Here is a 21,383-nt window from a genome sequence, read left to right on the forward strand (position 1 = left end):
GTACAGTTATTTTGAAAAATAATGCTAAAAGTAGGATAATTTTGAAAAAATGCTAAAAGTAACTTACAGTTATTTTGAAAAATACTGTTAAAAGTACAGTCATTTTGAAAATAATGCTAAAAGTACAGTTATTTTGAAAAATAATGCCATAAGCACAGTTATTTTGGAAAATAATGCTAAGAGTAGGATAATTTTGAAACATAATGCTAAAAGTACAGTTATTTTGAAAAATACTATTAAAAGTACAGTTAATTGAAAATTATGCTAAAAGTACAGTTATTTTGAAAAATAATGCTAAACGTACAGTTATTTTGAAAAATAATGCCATAAGTACAGTTATTTTGGAAAATAATGCTAAAAGTAGGATAATTATGAAAAATAATGCTAAACGTAGGAAAATTTTGAAAAATACTGCTAAAAGTACAATTATTTTGAAAAATAATGCCATAAGTACAGTTATTTTGAAAAATAATGCTAAAAGTACAGTTATTTTGAAAAATACTGCTAAAAGTACAGTTATTTTGAAAAATAATGCTAAAAGTACAGTTATTTTGAAAAATAATGCTAAAAGTACAGTTATTTTGAAAAATAATGCTAAAAGTAGGATAATTTTGAAAAATACTGCCAAAAGTACAGTTATTTTGAAACATAATGCCAAAAGTACAGTTATTTTGAAAAATAATGCCAAAGGTACAGTTATTTTGAAAAAATAATGCTAAAAGTAGGATAATTTTGAAAAATACTGCTAAAAGTACAGTTATTTTGATAAAAATGCTAAAAGTACAGTTATTTTGAAAAATAATGCTAAAAGTACTGTTATTTTGAAAAATAATGCTAAAAGTAGGATAATTTTGAAAAATAAAGCTAAAAGTACAGTTATTTTGAAAAATAATGCTTAAAGTACAGTTATTTTGAAAAATAATGCTAAAAGTAGGATAATTTTGAAAAATACTGCTAAAAGTACAGTCATTTTGAAAAATACTGCTAAAGTACAGTTATTTTGAAAAATACTGCTAAAAGTACAGTTATTTTTAAAAATAATGCTAAAAGTACAGTTATTTTGAAAAATAATGCTAAAAGTGCAGTTATTTTGAAAAATAATGCCAAAGGTACAGTTATTTTGAAAAATAATGCTAAAAGTAGGATAATTTTGAAAAATACTGCTAAAAGTACAGTTATTTTGATAAAAATGCTAAAAGTACAGTTATTTTGAAAAATAATGCTAAAAGTACAGTTATTTTGAATAATACTGCTAAAAGTACAGTTATTTTGAAAAATAATGCTAAAAGTACAGTTATTTTGAAGGAGTGAGATGCCTCTGTAATTGCTGACATCTGTTCTGTCCTATTTCTTGTGTAGTGGGTGTGTTAAGGCTAATTTCCAATCATCGGGACTCTTACAAGTGTTCCAGATTTCTTGCATTAACTAGCATAGGTTCTTGATCATTTGGGGGCTCACATGCTTCCAGATTTCACTCTTTAATTACTGTATTTTTAATGCTTTAGTTGTGTTAGATTCATCATTATTTTCTGTCAGTAACCAGCTTCTCTGAACCTCAACAAAAAAGATGTGAACTGAGGGCCTGTGGTCATCCACACCACGTTGATTACTAATATGTCATGCTACAAGCTCCACCGTGCACCCAAATATTGGCAAATAGGTCCTCTAGTTTTTCAAATACAATTTCACTGCCATACTTAGATAGTTCTGCAGATATGAAATCCTTTCCTGAAGCTTTATTGTTCTTGAACTCTTTTCTAAGTTGACATGGAGGTAACATGTAGTTCATCGTTTAATTCTCATCTGAAGCCTCTGTTAACTTTTCTATGCTGAGCCTTTTAGACAGTATTCACCATAGTGGAGTAAGGCTGGCAACGGGTGCTTTCCGTACTAGCCCCATTCCCAGCCTACTCGCTGAAGCAGGAGTTCCACCTTTACAGATAAGGAGGCAGCAGTTACTCCTCACGTACGCTGCCAAAATTCATGAAATGCCACTACATCCAAGCTATCAATGCATCTATCGTACCCAATACCACCAGCGGTACCAAGACCAGGCAAATGCCACACGGCCGGTTCGGTTTCGGTTTGATAGCTTGTGTCATGATTGGAATATTGATATCGGTGGTTGTCTTGAACGAACTCTTAGCGAGGTACCTCCGTGGTTGGTTCCGCGACCGGATATACGTCTAGATCTGCTCCGTGGACCCAAGGTGAACACGGATTCCTCCGTTTATCGGAGGTCTTTCCAGGACTTCATTCACCAATATCCAGCTGCGAGACTTATCTTCACGGATGGTTCTAAAATTGGAGATGATGTTGGTTGCTCTTTCGTCATTGATGATATGAGCATGAAGATCCCGCTCCCTAAAGTATGTAGAGTGTATACTGCAGAGCTTTACGCCATCTTGGAGGCTATGCAGTTTGCACTGCATGACGAAAGAAGCCACTTTCTTATGTGTACCGATTCGTTAAGTTCTCTGCAGTCTATTGAAACCTGTTTCCCGCAACACCCACTGGTGCAGCAGATATATGATCTTCTAGCCAGGTTATGGGATGCTGGCACCAGAATCACTTTCGCGTGGCTTCCAAGCCACGTTGGGATTGCAGGAAACGAACTTGCGGATGAAGCTGCAAAGGAAGCTGTACTTTTACCTCCAAGACCAGTCAATGTACCTGTTAAGGACATTTGTTCTCAGCTATGTCGAACCGTCTTGGCGTCCTGCGAATCGGAGTGGCTAGATATCTGAACTCCCAACAAGCTGAGAGCAATTAAGAAGACAACTACCGTGTGGCGGTCCTCTTTCCGACCTTCATGGAGAGGGGCCATAGTACTGTGCAGGCTGAGGATAGGTCATTTACGATCCACGCACTCTTATCTCCTAAAGAGGGAAGACCCCCCAGTGTGTTTTTGTGGTGTCGACTTCACCGTGGCCCACATCCTCACAGAGTGCGCCGATCTCTCCGGCCTAAGACGGAGCCTCGGCCTGCAGGAAACACTCGAACGCATACTAGCTGATGACGCGACTACTGCTGATCTTGTCATCCGCTTTATGTGCGACAGTGGACTTATCAAGGGTATATAAATTACAAGTGTAGTGTTACTCGGTTAACGTACGTACCCTTTTGATACGTTAGTAATCATTTCGGCCTAATTCTATAATTGTTTTTTTGTTTTATTTTGTACTGTGTTTCCAAATTCCTTTGTTGAATAAATAATTTTGTTTTATATTTTAAATTTCTTTTCCACTAATTTGTTCAGAGAGGATGATTACCTCGTTGTACTTCCTCTTAAAACATCTTAAAACAAAAATCACCACCATCAGTGACCAGGCTGATGTTGAAATTCAACAGATACAACTCATTTTGAAGTAATTACCACCCCACGGGTGAAAATTGGGAATTTGAATAAACTTCTTGATCAAGTCAGAATGTACTCACTGAAACAGTTGTCATTCTGGATGGAATTATACCTCTTTTTTAAGAGGTTATGGGATTACTGTAAATGTTCCAAAACGTAGCCTGTGGGCTATCTCACATATGATGCATTAACTAGCAAAACATGTTATTAAGCATGGACTGTGACTGAACAAAACTAATAATGGTTGATTTTCCACAGTCCCAGCAAACAAGCGCCACTCCTTGAAACACCCTTGGTTTCAAATCTGTGATGAATGCAACACCGTAGAAGACGAAAGGAGGCGGTAAGTCTTATACATGGATATTATCATGTTCATGTTTACAGTATTGTTGTAGCCAGATGGAAGTGCTAACTATTGTATTTGTTTTCGTTCATGTGACGTAGATCCACCATATCCATCATGCTTACTTCATCAAACAATTTTCACTGGTCTTAGACATCTTATGAATTCTACTGTGAATGAAGGGAATTTATTTTTTAATTTATGTATTGTGGTTCATGGTATGGGTTACTGTAGTCATGTCCTAGTTCGTGAACCATGGGCAATGGCTGAGTGGCCTAGTAAGTGGTCCTGAGAGTCGGGATAAGAGTTGCTATGGAATGAGAGTGGGCATCTCGGACATATTCCGAGTCGTGGCCCTCCTTGTGCTCAGGCGGCTAGGCCTATACAATCCACCAGTGGTCCATAACCCGTTAAAGGAAAAACCCTCATTTGGACTGTGAAAGTAGGGTACCATCCTGCTTCATGAATTTCCCGAGCTCAGAACATTTTAAACAAGCCTTGGACCAATGGAAGTAACGGAGTCCCACTCCCATTTGACTGGCGAGGGACTCCTTGGAAACAACTTGGCGAACGAAATGGAATTCCATGGGGAGCTATCAATATTAATGGGGTTATGGAGGAAAGAAAGTAGAACTGGCTGAGTCAGCAAAGGGGATACATCTGGATGTGCTAGGAGTAGGGCCTAAGTGATATTCGGGTAAGGGGAGATAACGAGGAAAAGATAGGAGATTATAAAGTGTACTTGACGGGTGCTAAAACAGGAAGGGCAGAGTGTGGGGTAGGGCTCCTTATCAGGAATACTATTGCACGCAACACAGTTTCTGTTAGGCATGTAACTGAGCGAATGATGTGGGTAGATTTGGCAGTTGGAGGAATTAGGACAAGAATTGTGTCCATGTATTCACCATGTGAGGGTACAGATGAGGATGAAATTGACAAGTTTCATGAAGCATTGAGTGACATCATAGTCAGGGTCAACAGCACAGATAGGATAGTGCTAATGGGTGATTTCAATGCGAGAGCTGGAAATAGAACTGAAAGATACAAAAGGGTGATTGGTAAATGTGGGGAAGATATGGAAGCTAACAGGAATGGGAAGCATTTGCTGGACTTCTGTGCTAGTATGGGTTTAGCAGTTACAAATACATTCTTCAACCATAACGCTATTCACCGCTACACCTGGGAGGGTAGGGGTACCAGATCCATAATAGACTATATCTTAACAGACTTCAAATTCAGGAAATCTGTTAGGAATGTATGGGTTTTCCAGGGATTTTTTGATGATATAGACCACTATCTGATCTGTAGTGAACTAAGTATCTCTAGGCCTAGGATAGAGAAAGTGAAATCTGTGTGCAAACAAATAAGAATAGAAAATCTCCAGGATGAGGAAATTGGACAGAAGTACATGGATATGATTAGTGAGAAGTTTCGAACAGTAGACAATAAGCAGGTTGAGGATATAGAAAGAGAATGTGTGGCATACAGGGATGCTGTAGTAGAAACAGCAAGAGAATGTCTAGGAATAACTGTGTGTAAAAATGGGCAAAAGCAAAGATATTGGTGGAATGATGAAGTGAGAGCAGCTTGTAAACGTAAAAAGAAGTCTTATCAGATGTGACTCCAAACAAGGGCTAAGACATAGATGAAAGAAACAGAGCAAAACAAATAGTTGCTGAATCCAAAAAGAAGTTGTGGGAAGATTTTGGTAATAACCTGGAAAGGCTAGGTCAAGCAGCAGGGAAACCTTCTTGGACAGTAATAAAGAATCTTATGAAGGGAAGGAAAAATGAAATAAACAGTGTTTTGGGTAATTCAGGTGAACTCATAATAGATCCCAGGGAATGACTGGACAGATGGAGGTAATATTTTGAAAATCTTCTCAACATAAAAGGAAATCTTCCTGGTGATTTCGTGATCAACCGAGCTCATGGGGAGGAGGAAAATGATGTTGGTGAAATTACAATTAAGGAAGTGGAAAAGATGGTAAATAAACTCCATTGTCATAAAGCAGCAGGAATAGATGAAATTGGACCTGAAATGGTGAAGTATAGTAGGAAGGCAGGGATGAAATGGCTTCATAGAATAATACTGGCATGGAGTGTTGGTAAGGTACCTTCAGATTGGACAAAAGCGGTAATTGCACCTGTCTATCAAGGGAACGGGAAGAATTGCAACAACTATCGAGGTATCTCATGGATTAGTATACCAGGCAAAGTATTCACTGGCATCTTGGAAGGGAGGGTACGATGAATGATTGAGAGGAAGTTGGATGAAAACCAGTGTGGTTTCAGACCACAGAGGGGCTGTCAGGATCAGATTTTCAGTATGCGTCAGGTAATTGAAAAATGCTATAAGAAATTGTGAATGACAATTTCACAATTGTGTTTATGTTTCATAGATCTAGAGAAAGCATATGACAGGGTACAAATTCAGTGTTATTAGGTGTGCGAGAGCCTTTCCTGTAAACAGGGCCATAGACAGACCGGTTTCGTGGGTCATTTTTCCAGGGCCCAGTCTCCTTTGGGGCCCAGGACAGAGGCCCAGGCCGTTGTAGACAAAAAATATCTAAATTAATGAAAAAGCGAAAAGTAAATTAAATAAGCCACCAAAAAGTCTGGTCGTACTTGCTGAATGCCTGCAATTTATTAACGGTTATCTTTATATTCTTGTATTTGTAAGTAATATAATAGAAAAGGGGTGAGCTACTAAATGCGGAGGAACCTGAAGAAAAGCTTATTTTCCATGAGCCTTCACACAGGAACCCTGATTCTCAACAACCTATGAGAGAAGAAATAATGGACATCATCGGTGGTCTCAAGAACAACAAGGCTTCAGGTGAAGATGGCATAATTGCCGAGATGTGGAAACATGCAGATGACCAGTCTTTGTAGAGCATCCATCAAATCATAAAGGACATATGGACAACAGAATCCCTACCCGAAGGATGGACATCTGCAGTGATTCTTCCCCTCCACAAGAAGGGAAGTAAGACAGACCTCAACAATTATAGAGGTATTTCCTTGTTACAAATTACCTACAAGATACTCTCTATAACCCTGCTCAATAGAGTCACCACACAGCTAGACTCACAGTTAGGTGAATACCATGCTGGTTTCCGTAAGACTAGCTCTTATCCAGAACAGATACACAATCTTAAGACAGTTCTCAATTACAAAAACCGAGGTGGACATCCCTGGGTGGTGGTCCTAGTAGATTTTCAGAAAGCTTATGACTCTGTGGACAGAAACACCCTTTTCTCTATCCTATGGGAACTTGGTCTGGATAGGAAAACCCTACAATTAGTTCTAGCCACTCTGAGGAACACAACGTCCAAGGTCAGATTCAGAGGTGAACTATCCGAAAGCTTTCCAATCAGAACCGGAGTAAGACAGAGTGATGGTCTCTCCTTCAATCTCTTCAACTGTGTCCTGGAAAAGATCATTAGGGAATGGAAAACGATGCTACCACCAGGAGCTGGACTGAAGCTTGGGTACAAGAGGGACAACCTCATTGTCCCGTGCCTAGCCTTTGCCGATGACCTCATTCTACTGGCAAACAATATAGAGGAGGCTACCTACAACTTACAGAGTCTTTATAGTGTAGCGGTTAAGACTGGTCTGAAGATCAGCATCTAGAAGAGTGAATTTAAGACCAATATCAAGGAGACCATATGAAAAGTACCTACAGTTAAGTACTTGGGAGAATGGATCTCTGTGGAATCAGAGCGAGAACCTAGCCATAGATGCCAGATGTACCAAGTTTGAAAGGGCTTATCACTCATGTCATAGTATCTATTCATCTAAGTGCCTTTCCAAGAACCTCAAACTCAGACACTACAACTTGGTCGTCAAACCATCTGTTCTGTATGCTTCTAAGTGCCTTGTAATGGCCAGGAAGGGGCCCACTCAGAAAGCTGGAGTTAAAAGAGAGGAAGATCCTGAGGAGGATATTAGGACCAATCAGAGAGGAAGGAGGCATTTTCAGAAACCGCCATAATGATAAACTGTATGAACACCAGGAGGACATCGTCACGTCTATAAGGAAAAGGCGCCTGATCTTTTATAGACACTTCGCCCCTCTGGATTCCAAAAGACTCGCCAACAGGATATTCACATTAACAGGAAGAGGCAAGGCTTCTAAGAACAAAGGGATCACGTCAGTTAAGTCGGATATGGAACAACTAGGTATCCCACTGGGACTAACTCATGACCAAATACCATTCCGTCAAGCCATCCGACACGGTGTTTTCCCAATGTCCCTTACAAGTAAGAAGATTACAGGAACTAAGCGGACAGAAGAGAGAAAGCTGGCTCATATTCAGCAAATGCAGGAGTATTGGAAGAAGAAGAAAGCAACAACTTTACCGAAGAGTAGATACGAGCCTTGTGGTCCTCGGTAGGCCTAAACGACAAAGAAGAAAGAAGAAGAAAAGGGGTGTTACATTGCTGTGAAGAACGCATGCTATTGTTGTCTACAGGGGACGAGCGTGTGGTTGTTGGGACTGCCTGCCTAACTTCCCCTCCTCCTTGCCGTTCCTTTATTGTTGTAACCTTGTTACTTGCTAATATTGTCATTCACATTACCACTATAGTTCATTTATCTGTTTGATTTTCAATCCTAATTTTCTAGTTGAGTGATCGTGTTTGTGTAGTAATTACTGGTACACCATAGTAAGTTTACTTCTTAAAGTTTTTTTTAAACTGTTTTGTTTTCTGTTTTGATTTGATTAGTGGTAATTGTGTAACATCAGTCACCATGAACAACTACTATAAACACCCACGGTATCCCCTGCCTGTTGTAAGAAGCGACTAAAAGGGGCCCCAAGGGCTCTGGGTTGTTGACCAAGAGCCCCTCAGCTGAGTCCTGGCATTGCTTCCACTTACTTGTGCCAGGCTCCTCACTTTCATCTATCGTATCCGACCTCCCTTGGTCAACTTTTCTGACCACGATGCTATTAGGTTTCCGAGGGCTAGGGAGTCCTTCGTTTTCATGCCCTTCATAGCCTTTGTCTTTCTTTGGCCGATTCCTCCGCTTTTCGAAGTGTCCGATCCCTTCCATTTTTCTCTCTGATTAGTGCTACATAGAGGATGGTTGCCTAGTCATACGTCTTCTCTTGGACTGCTCCATCGTCATCTACTGGCATATATTTCAACATTGGATCACCAAATTTTAATATCAACACTGACATTAAAAGAACACATGAAAAACTTTCTATGACTTTTCCAGTGGATTCTAAGGGCCAAACAACGTCTGCCTCCATTTTTAAAAGGAAACTGGCAAATGAGGCATGTGTTCAAACAGGCTGGTTAGTATGGAGTAAGGCAAAGGCGGCTTTGTTCTGTCTGCCGTGTAAGATTTTCAGTTCAGGTTTGACTAAGCTCTCAGCTTTTGCCTCACCAGATGGATGATCTACTGCACGAAACTGGAGGAAACTACATGCTAGGGTTCCTGAACATGAAAAAAATGTATCTCACAAGTCATGTTATTTACAGTGGAAAACACCAAGGGTTTTTGTTGCTAATGGGTGGTAACATAATGTGTGATACACTGTTGGTTTTCATTGCCTAGAAGATAAATCTTTGAGCAACCTTTTGTATAAAACTATCAAACATAAAAAAGAAGTATGGAGCGGCAATATTTGACGCCATCTTGATGTAATGTTGTTTCTTGCTAAAAGAGGGTTAGCTTATCGAGATGATAGTGACAGAATTGAGGATTGTACAAACAGCAGTTTTCTTGGCATTCTTGAATTGTTAGCAAAATATGAACCTCTCCTTAGCGAACGTTTGCAAAATGTGGAGCATTCTCAAGAGACTGGGAACAAGCTTCAAGTACATTACCTGTCACCAGAAATTCTAAACGAATTTATTGATATTTGTGAGTCCATTGTTAAAAATCATATGCTAAAAGAACGTGAAGAGGCTAAATATTTTGTGCTGATATTTGACGCAATTCCAGATTCAGCTCCCAGATATTCACCGTTCCTGCAAAGAAGGTGACAAAACAAAATATGGCGATTAATTCGAACCGGCCAAACAGTACGAAATCCATGAGCGTCTGTTGGCTTTTTTGGACTGTTCAAAAAAAATGGAGAAGCCATCAATGATATGATAAAGACGACACTGTCTGATTTCAATACACCTCTTTCTGATTGTAGGGGGCAAGGATACAATAATGGGAGTAACATGAAAGGTGCATATAAGGGTGTGCAGGGGAGAATGCTGGAGGACGACAACCTCGCCATATACTCTGCAAAAAAAATTGACATGCTCTATTGGTGAAAAATATCTAATTCCCTCCATGGGAATTTAGAATTTTCCATATACTCTGCATGCGTGTGCCATTCATTCAACCTTTGTGGAGAACAGGCTGCAGTGAGTTGCTGTGAAGCAGATACGTTTTTTTGGAGTAGTGCAAAATCTGTACATCTTATTCAGTTCTAGTCCTCAAAAATGGCAAATTCTTCAGAGGGAAAAGTGGATGCTCCTGACGTTCAACCTCACAAACTCGCTGGTCTGCATGAGTCAAAAGTGCACATCTCCCTGGTCTGGTCAATGCTTTAGATAAGGTTTTGCTCCTTAATTTGCCAGCAGAGTGTTGAAGGGACGATGAAGGACTTAAAACGTACATGAAATTGTTTGACTGTGTAGTTTTAGCATCCATCTGGTTTTAAACCTTAAATATGGTCGATTTAGTAAACAGAATAATTGAACCTCATGGAGCAACCATGATGTAGACAGTGGAAACGTAAAACACCTGGTGAGTGAACTTCAACCTCTGTGGAATGAAGGCTGAGGAAAATGATAGAGTGGCTGGAAACATTGCCTGTCCAGATCAGTTAAGAGAACAATCAAGCCAACATATGACTACTGTAGTCAGGTTTATAGACTTTTTTTTTGTCAGCCCAATACTGTTTCATCCTTTCTGAATGTAATTTTCTTTCTGCTTTTGGAATCACTCTTCCTATTCTCTGCTCGATTTTCGTCTGTAGTCTAGTTTGTTATCTTTCAATATCTTGAATGTATTTGTTTTCTATTGTACTATGTAACTCTCTCATGTCTTCTTTAAGTTCTGTGATCCATCTAATATTACTATTATTCTTACTCTTCCATAATTTTTCTATTCTACTGATTCTATTTTCTGGTGGCCGTATTATTTGCCCTAAGAATGATATTTGTTTCAATTTCATTGTGCTAGTCTCATATTGTATTTATTTATTAACTGTTTCATTGGAAGCTAGTCTCCAAACTCCATTTACTTGATAATTTTTATTTAAACAGGTTCTCACTATTCTTCTTTCTAACTTGAGTACTCCATCTATTGCAACTGTGTTTGTTGTTTTGAATAATGTTTCACTTGCATTTGTAATTTGTGGCTGGGTGACTGTTTTGTAGTGTTTCAATTTGGTTGCTCTTAAGAGACACTTTTTATTACATGTATTCTTGGTAACATGCTGTGCTATAACCAGTTTGTCTATTCTATTTTGCCATGCTGGTTTCTCGTTCAGGTTAAATGTGATTATTTCACCTAAATATTTAAATTTTTCTATAAAATTTATTTCTTGGTCTCCCAGCTTAATTTTGTTTGCAAGCAGAAGTTGAGTTAGCATAATTTCTGTTTGTTTTTTTCAAATGAAATTTTCAAACCAATATTTTGAGCTAGTTCCTGGAAAGATTTTATTTGTTGATTTGTTTTCAGAATAACATTGGCCAGAGGAGCTAGATCATCAGCAAATCCTAGACAGTTTGAGCAACCTTTTGTATAAAACTATCAAACATAAAAAAGAAGTATGGAGCGGCAATATCTGACGCTATCTTGATGTAATGTTGTTTCTTGCTAAATTTTTATATTTTTCAAGTTGTTCTTGTACCGATCCCTCATAACTTACTCTAGTGCACAGTTAAAAAGAAGAGGTGACAGTCCATCACCCTGTCTTAAACCAGTTGTTACCAAGAATGGTTCAGAAAGTTCTCCTCTGAACTTAATTTTAGAAATTGTATTAGTTAGAATAAGTTCAATCAATTTGATTAGCTTAGGGTGAAGTCCGAAATGTCTTCAATTTTTTAATAATGATGGTCTGTGGATGGAGTTGTAAGCTTTCTTGAAATCTATAAATGTTATTGGAAAGAGCTTGTTTCATTTTCTGTAATATGCCATGACTAGCTTCAAAGTTATTATTTGTTCAGAGCAACTTCTCCAAGGTCTGAAGCCTCCCTGGTATTCACCTAACTCTTCATCAAGTTGTTCGTCGATCTGATTACATAGTATCTTAGAGAAAATCTTATACGTGCTGTGAAGGATGGAAATACCTCTATGGTTGTCTGGATTACTTCTTTCAACTTTCTTATGAACTGGATTAATTATAACTGTTGTCCATTGTTCTGGGAATTTTTCTGATATCCAATCATATGGAGGGATGTCTGAATCGCACTGCCAGCGTTATTTCCACATCTCTGCAAAAACCTGGTCTTCTCTACATGCTTTGTAATTCTTCATTTCCTTAAGCACTGTTTCAACTTCTTTTGCTGTAGGTGTGTTTATATTTTCTGATTTCGTTTTTATTGGGGTATGTGTATCAATTAATAAGAGCTTTTCAGGTTCATTACTGTTAAGTGCTTCCGCCATGATTTATGTGTTTTCCTTATTGTTATGTGCTATTTTTCCATCTTTATTTTTCAACAATAATGTGCATGAGTTACATTTTTGCAATTGTTTATACCAAAGGCTTTGTAATAATCTCTAGAAGTTGTTTTGTATTAATTTTCCTCAATAGGGTTTATTAAATCTTTTTGATATTTTCTCTTTATTCTTCTAATAGTTTGGATGAATTCTTTTCTGATATTCTTGAGGTTAATGGCATTTTCTTCTGTTTTGTGGATCTGAAATTTCAACCAAGCTTGATGTCTTTATTCATGCGTTCTACCACTATCAGAGGTCCACCTGCATGTCTTTTCCTTCGATTTAATGGATTTAGATCTTCTGCATTCTGTTTAAGAATTGGTATTAGGTCATCTAAATTGTCTGTTAGTCTTGTAGTTCCTGTTCTTTGCCGATACTGGGCATTCTGGATTAAGTGATGAGGGTCGTATGTCCTTTTCTCTCCAACGCTATTTTGTCTTTTTCTTCATAATGGAGTGAATTTAATCTTGATTTTAATTAAGTAATGATCTAAACCAGTGTCCGTTCCTCTTAGAACTCTGACATTGTGGATTTCCTTGTGAAAGAATTTGTTCATACATATGTGGTCTAGCTGTTATTCCCCTTTTGTCCACTCAGAATGTTTCCAAGTTTTAAGTTTGTGTGGTTTTCTTTTAAAATATGTAGATTTGGAGATTAGTCCATGGGTTCTGCAAATTTCTATGAGTCTTTAGCCATTTCTGTTAGTATATTCATAAGGATCCCACTTTCCTATTACATCCTGATACTTCTTTTCCTTACCCAGTTGAGCGTTTAAGTCCCCTATAAGGATCTTGATGTTATTCATATTTATTTTATTCATTGTCTGATCAAGGAGATCCCAGAAATAATCGACTCCTTGCAGAGTTTTTGCTGGGATCCATCCATCCCCACCTTCCACAATCCAATTTCTTTTAATTGGTAGGGGCATGAGCATTTATGATGGTGTAAAGTTTGTTTGTGGTTTGTAAATTTAGAAAATGCAATTCTCGATTTTAACATTTTTTAAAATTTAACGTGATTCAGTCAATCAGTCACTACTGATCTGCATTTAGGGCATTCGCCCAGGTGGCAGATTCCCTATCTGTTGTTTTCCTAGCCTTTTCTTAAATGATTGCAAAGAAATTGGAAATTTATTGAACAACTCCTTTTGGTAAATTATTGCAGTCCCTACCAATTCTTCCTATAAACGAATATTTACCCCAATTTTTTCTCTTGAATTCCAACTTTATCTTCATATTGTGATCTTTCCTGCTTTTAAAGACACCACTCAAACTTATTCATCTACTGATGTCATGATGATGATGCTTGTTGTTTAAAGGGGCCTAACATCTAAGGTCATTGGCCCCTTTACTGATGTTATTCCTCGCCATCTCTCCACTGACAGCTCGGAACATACCACTTATGATAAAGATGTTGATTCCCATAGGCAACCTGAAATATTCATTCCGATGAGTAAATTTATATACCAATATAGTTGGTCCGTTATTGGACATTATAAATTTTCCAGCTAACTAATTCCTGGTTGCCAGCGTTTTGCCCCAGTATGCTAAGTTGAGCTAATCAGTTGGTAAATAGCACACCCACCAAGATGCATACCGTGGAGTTTTTTTTACGGGGGGGGGGGGGCCGAAGCCCACTCCCCCCACATGACCATCGACTCAATCTACATGGCCTCCGACATGCTATTAGTTCTAAGAAGAAAAGATAGCAGGGAGGAGGGGAAGTGTGATACTATAGGAGTATCTGCCTGTCCCCATGCTCAGCATGCTACCAGGCCAGATGTGGTGGTGGGTATCAATAGTGGTGTAATCGGGTAGTAAGGGTCAGGGCAAAACCACATAGGCAGAAATAGAAAGGTGCCTACATGTAAAACCTGACATTTTGTAGATAGCACATGCAAGGATGTGGTTCTGGAGAGGTCCAGGTAATTGTGTGAGTTGGGAATAGGTATCATGCACAGTCATAAGCCTATTCCTCACCATTCCAGTTATTCAGGGGATCAGTCCTTCTGGGCACTGCTGTGACTAGCGCGGGCCATGACGGATGCCGAGCCATGCGGCAATAGCAACTAGTGCCTGCCGCACCGCCCGACCCCCTTGAGGTCCCTCGTACCCAGTGTCCAATCCTGGAGATTGAGGCCAAGCCCACCGAGGCGGGGACCTGCTGGATGGTTGTGGGACATGGCGCCGGGCTTCCTTCCTCTCTGCCCGCGCCATGGCCCGGTATACAGGGCAACTGCGATGGGAGGCCGGGTGGCCCCCCGCACCTCCCTAAGTGTAGCGCAGGCCGTGTAATGGTGATCACCACCACAACGGTTGCACCTTACTTGGAGCCCACAGCTGACCTGACGGTGGCCCCACCTCAAACAGCGGAAACACTGCAAGAGCTGTTGAGCAGGACGTTCTGTTCTCACCTGACTGCCGCTACCTGCTGAGGTCCTCTCCTGATTGGTTCCTCGGTCGACTGCTGTCCTGGGTTGCAGCTGGGCCGTCCTCTCCTGATGGGCCGGCGTCGCCTTCTGCTTCCTGGTCGTCTTCTTTTTCCCGGGGGTTTCTTCTCGGCAGGAGAAGAGGCCTCGTCCTGGTGTCCCTCCTCCCGGCCTGGTGACCCCGGGGTAGCTGGTGGCTCCGCTGCGTCGCCGTCTTCTTCCTTCTTCTGGCTGGCGGCGGCGGCGTCGGTCGGTGCTAGCACTCGACTGCGTTCCCTGTCCTGTGGGGCGCACATCGAGGTCTGCAGCTCGACAGACATGCAGGCAGGCTGTGCCTGGGCAGCAGCATCAGAACACCCAGGGGTGTCCTTCTCCACTGCTGTGCTGCTTTCCACCATCACGAGCACTTTCCTGGTTTGTAACCGGGTAACAGGCCCTTCCTGGTAGGCCTGCGTCTGCTTCCACTTCATCTTGGTTGGGGGTCGACGATCCTGGTTGGCGGTCTTGTTGGTCTGCGTATACTTCGTACAGTACAGCTTTCCAACTGGGGTCGCACTGTCGCGGCGCTCCCGAGCACCGCCGTCGTCCTCGTTCCTCGATTCCGTCTGTGTGGCTGTCTCCTGGCTGCCGATGCCGGTAGTGCAGTTCCTCTTGCCTGGTATTCGGGTGACCTGAAAGTAAGCAGAGAAGCTCCTCTCGTAGCGGCTGATCTGGCCTGGGTCCGTGGGACGTTTAATTATCGCCCAGTTCTCGATGTTCTCGACGGCGTCGGGGGAGAGCTCCTTCCATGTGGCCCCCTCGAGCCTCGTGAGGAGCTCGATGATGAGGTAGGCCTCCCTGTAGGTGTCCTCCCCAGGTCGGTACTGTACCAGCAGCGCAGGGGCGGCGTGGTTCAGTGGGACAGTCCTGTGGTCGACCCAGAGAACAATCTCCCCTACTGCATCCTTGAAGTTCTCTGGTAGGTCGTCTCGAAGTTCCATCGTGCCTGTCGCTTCCTGAAATAAAAATCTGAAAGAGAATAGCACTAAAAAGTGCTTCCTGACAATGCTCGTACTGCGTACTTAAAAGTACAGGCAGTAGACAATGCTCTTTCGAAGATGTACTAACAAGTACAGCTGCCTGGCTAGTACTGCGAAAGTACAGAGCACCTGGCGAGGAGCGAGTGAGAGGAACACGTCCTTCCACTACGGCTGTCGAACTCGTCCTCGTATACCGTGGAGGCTTTTTTTCCTTTTTTTTTTCCCTATGTTTTCATTCCCCGCCTGAAAGGCGAGGCGGGCCTCCTTGAGGGTTACGCCCTCACTCAGGCCGGGTGAAGCGGGAAAATCGGGAGAAGCGAAGGAGGAGGAAGATGGGAAAGCGAAGTGTAGAAGTAGAAAAGGAGAGCTACGCGAGGGTATTATTATTGGGACGTGATTAAGGGGTGAAGAGTTCCAGGTTATAGATGAAGGGTAGTGGAAATATTCCAGAGGGAGGTGGTGAGAAGTCGGAATAGTTCAAGTGTTGGGAAGGGTTGGGGGAAGAAGCTATTTGGAGGTGGGGGCGGACACACGGGTTGTGGGTGTGGAACAGGAGGAGGGGTTGGCCGGGGGCGACGAGAGGTGGTGCGGGATGGCGAGCGTGCCGGTGGAGGTGGTGAACGAGAAGGCTCTACTCTGTAGCGATGCTGATGAAGGATGGCTCCGGTGGCAATGAGTTGCTGGACGTCGGCGGCAGTCGGGAGGAAGAGACGAACCATGTATGTTGGACCTGAACTGGTCTGGATGCGACACGCACTACAGGCTGGGATTCCGGCGGCGTGAAGTTCCTGGATGATGTCCTCGCTGGAGATGGAAGGGTCAAGTCCGCGGATCACACAGCTGGGAAGACTATGAGGAGGTGGTGATTGCTGCGATGGTGCTGCTGCGACGTTGTCTGAGGGCGATGGCGGCGGCGTGACGGCGGATGTCAAGGGGTTGTTGGGAAGGGGAGAAGAATGAGCCGTTGTAGCGAGTGGGAGGGAGGAGGTCACAATAGGCGATGGATCTCAAGTTGTAACGAGAGTAACGGGGATGTGCGGGGAGGACAAAAGTGTCGAGGTAGAGGTCGTGGTTGTGATAGTCGTGGTAGGGGAGAGAGGAGATAAAGTCGATGTGGGTTGGTGCGATGGTGTGATCAGTGGCATATGGACTACTGGGACAGTGGTAGGGTAGGCAGAGAGCTGGTTAATAATATATGTAAGAGTGGGGTCCACGGGGTAGAAACGGTCATGAATGGACACGCCGTAGTCAAGGAGTCGTTGCTGATCCACTGTCGTTAGCAGGTACAGAAGAATCACTGACGATGGTGTGGAGCTTGCGCCGTCTAACAGGCGATAGGCGTCGTGGAGGAGGTAGCCGGTGGAGCGGATGGCGATACAGATGGCATCTTCGGAGATGGTAGGAGCAATGTCGGATATGATACATGTGCACGTGGCGACTGCCAACGAGGCGTCAGCCTTGGTTTTTGAGGGTCGGCTGGGTAGCAAGCTATAGATGGGGCCACCCGGCCGAAAAAAAAAAGAAAGAAAAAAACGAAAGGATACGTCGAGTCGTCCGTGTGTGTTTGACGGTGCGTTGTGGTGTCCCCTTGCGAGAAGCGATGTCCCCGTGGAGGCCACTGCGTAGGCTACTTGGAGCTACCGGCAGTGCCAATGCACAATGAGCGACTTTGTCTCATTTCTAAAAATTAATGCCTGCCTGGCCATCAGATTATAAAGATGTTAATTTCCATAGGGAACCTGAAATATTCATTCCAATGAGTAAATTTATATACCAATATAGTTGGTCCGTTATTGGACATTATAAATTTTCCAGCTAACTCATTCCTGGTTGCCAGCATTTCATCCCAGTGTGCTAAGTCGGGTTCATCCAATAACGGATCAACTATATTGGTATTATAAATTTACTCATTCAGAACAAATATTTCAGGTTCCCTATAGAAATCAACATCTTTATCATCTGATGGCCAGGTAGGCATCAATTTTCGAAAATGAGACAAAGTCCCTCATAGTGCATTGGCACTGCCGGTGGCTCCAGGTAGCCCATGCAGTGGCCTCCACGGGGACCATCGCTTCTCGCAAGGATCATCTCTCCATTAAGGACTATGAAACTCAACAGCAGCTCCAAATATTTTTGCTCGGCTGGGTGGCCCTCATCTCTATCTAGCTACCTAGCCGACGTAATAAAACATATCGGCCTGACACCGAGTAGGAAGTTGGCCTCCCTACCAATGATGCCTACCTGTCTCATCCCCGATGTTGATCTGGACCTCTCTGAAGACAACATTTTCATCGACCTCCGCACATCCGGCGTTCCAGCTGACAACATCTACAGACTGGAGGATGGTGCAACTTCTACAACATCATCGCAGATTCTAGTATATCTGGGCAACAAGGATGACCTGCGACGACTGCAAGCCTCCGGCACGACTATTAACCATAGAACCTACGCAGTGGTGCCAACTCCTTCGTACATCCTAGCTCAGATATCCGCGAACCCCTCTATTGTTCCCTTTGCCAACATGTCTCAACCCCGGACATCGCATCCGCAATCATTGCCTTCCTTCTCTACAACTACAACCACCACGACCACTACAACGTCCGCCTATACACCCCTTCCCAACCTCCAGTTACTACTGTCACAACCTGTCACCCTTCGCCCATAATGTCATCTTCCCTCCCAATTTCCTCGACTACTTCACCCCAACAACTCCCTACCACCCCACTGACTTCGCCCGCCACCGCTCGAGCGCTGCCACCTACACAGGACAACATCACAACTGCCGCCACCACACCTTCTTCGCCATGTCAAGTTGTGTTCTCCGTGGGATAGCACCGGACAACTCTGAACGGGACATCATACAGGCACTCCAAGCAGAAGGCGTTCAAGCTCGACGCGCATTCTGGATTAACAACGTCAACGGCCCCATATACATGGTGCGACTCCATCTTCCCACTCCAGATGACGTCCACCACCTTATTAGCACCGGGGCCCGAATCCATGGACATCGATACCCAGTGGAGCCTTCTCGCTCCCCACCCTCAACAGTTCGCCAACCCCACAACAACACACATGGTTGCCCCGGCCTGGCCCTCCTCCTGTTCCACCTCCTCAACCCCTTTGTCCACCCCCTCCCCAATCTAGTCACTTCCTCCTATCCCTTCCAACATTAGATATAATTCGCCTTCTCACCACATCTCTTAATAATATCACCGCTACTCTCCACCTGCTCTTCATGCATCTTCCCCCTGGCGTTCCCTTCTAATATTTTCCCATCGCATACACACATCTCCCTTCATTTCTCACTTCGTCTACCCACCTTCCTTCTCCATCACGTCTCCTCGACCCGCTCTCATCTCTTGACTTTTGTTTTATTAATATTCATTTTAATACAAAATTCTTTAGCTTTTTCATTCAGCTTTAGCAACATTTTGGATAAAGTTGCTGGACTACCCGCAACTATAGCTTGATCATTGGGGAATTTGATGGTCTGCATTGGTCTCCATCCTATTTTCACCCCAAGCTTGGTTTTTGTTAAAGATTCATTGATGATTTTTCTCAGCAAAGACATTAAACAGGAATGGTGAGAGAAGACAGCCTTTCACTATCTTTACAGGGACTGTTAGTGTGTTGCCAAACCTGATAACTGCATTTTGAAGTTTATATAAATTATATAACAGCTGTATCGTGAGATGTGGGCAATCTATCTCAACAAGAAATGGAAACAGCTTGTTCCATGGCACTTTATCAAATGCTTTCACGTAATCAATGAAGCATACATAGAAATTCCTTCTGCAGCCCAACAGTTATACGATATAAAAGCTTGGCTACCTTAATCTAAAAGGTACGTGCTATTTATAAAATCATACATTAGCACAGATGACATTGCTGCCGGATTTCTGTTCAAATCACTCTGTTTGTCAGGCTATGATAAAGGCGGCCGGCCCATAAGGTCACAGGGACACGTGCCCTCCCAATAACCATAAATATTTCAATTTTTACTTCTCAATTCATCGTATATGGGAAATAGGCTTTTAGCTTGAAAGGTAAGTGATTAGTACTTCTAAACTGCACGACCGTAGATCAGTGCGTGGCTATGTTTCTTGGAGTAGAGAGGGTTGTATTTCCCAATGTGCTAGTGTTGATAACCATACCAATGACTACTGTGGAAAAAGAAAGGTGTTCCTCTACATTAAATAAAGACTTTCCTGAAAAGTTCCCCCCCTCCTGTGGGTGGGAGCGGTAGAACAACACCCACTGTATCCCCGGCATGTCATAAGAGGTGACTAAAAGGGGCCCCAGGGGCATTGAACTTGGGAGTATGGGTTGGCGACCACGGGGCCCTTAGCTGAATCCTGGCATTCCTTTCACTTACTTGTGCCAGGCTCCTTACTTTCATCTATTCTATCTGACCGATGGTATTAGGGAGTATTGCATTTTCACGCCCTTTATCTTCCTTTGGCTGATATCATCATTTGTTGGATCCCTCCCAATTTTTCTCCCTGATTAGTGTTATATAGAGGATGGTTGCCTAGTTGTACTTCCACCACCACCAGCTTACCGTTGTTCAGATTTGAAAAGTTAATGTACGCTACTGATGTATTTCTATCTAACAGGTTTCACAACACCGACTTCGGCAGTGGACTGAGAATCTTGTGGAGTTCTGCCAGGAACTGAAGATCCATGAGTATCTTTTGGAGGGGAAGTTTGATGGCACAAGCTCCAGAAACCAAACAACCAGATGTTAAATACGTCAAAGCTAGATTTAAATTGTCCGAACGGATAAGAATATTACCATGTCTGTATTGTTGTTAAGTGGTAAACAAAATATCGAAGCAGTTTTCAGATTCCAGATCTTAAATTCCTTGACCATGTTTTGCTCATTATGAAACCATTGCTCTTACCATATTTTACTTTACATTTCAAATGGAGATGTGCTGATAAAATTACTTTGGTGAAGCTTTGATTTTTGTAAACTGTTTTTGCTTCAGTCTCCAGTTTGTCTGTCAGTACTCATTCTTTTGTTCCAGATTCCTAGAGAATCATGTATATTGTATACTCTGTTATTTTTAATATATGTGTGCTTTTATTTTAAGTGTAAGGTATAAGTAATAAAAAATTGTGATTAATTATTTTCGTTAAACTTCCGTATTTCATAAGGATTTAGGTAGGAGGTGAGTTTGTTGGTCGACAGCCAGAGTAAGTGTCATACTGTTTGTAAATATAAGGAACCTATGAAATACCATGAGATTATGAGATGTTACTATAATTCCCAGTCACTGGGTGTCTCCTTTTGTATTACAAACCCTGACAGTCTTTGTAAAATAGGCTCCTTAAGTAGGTCAATAAATCAACTAAACCCAGAACTTTACATTTTATATTTATGATACAGATCATAAGGAAGTGTCTTGTCACTGCAAAAGTGTTTACTTTCTAATTCTGTTGAAGTAGTAAAATATACTGTTGATATATTTCAGAACTAACACTAGTATAGCTTAAAACTTATAAAAACACAAGATCTAATGTCAGAACTTATTACCTTCAGTGTTCACA

At 42.0% G+C, this 21,383-nt stretch overlaps 1 long non-coding RNA gene across 2 annotated transcripts in view; it reads left to right on the top strand.

Moving 5' to 3' along the window:
- The window catches only part of LOC136884311 (uncharacterized), a 108,402-nt gene extending 87,297 nt beyond the window's left edge, over positions 1–21,105 (top strand). For both annotated transcript variants that reach the window (XR_010861348.2, XR_010861345.2), the window contains exons 2-3: positions 3,617–3,701; positions 20,447–21,105. This is a non-coding gene — a long non-coding RNA (uncharacterized lncRNA). The remainder of the gene's footprint in view (positions 1–3,616; positions 3,702–20,446) is intronic.
- Positions 21,106–21,383: the final 278 nt, after the last annotated feature.

The sequence above is a fragment of the Anabrus simplex genome, chromosome 12 (assembly GCF_040414725.1).
Source record: "Anabrus simplex isolate iqAnaSimp1 chromosome 12, ASM4041472v1, whole genome shotgun sequence".
Classification (NCBI taxonomy): domain Eukaryota; kingdom Metazoa; phylum Arthropoda; class Insecta; order Orthoptera; family Tettigoniidae; genus Anabrus; species Anabrus simplex.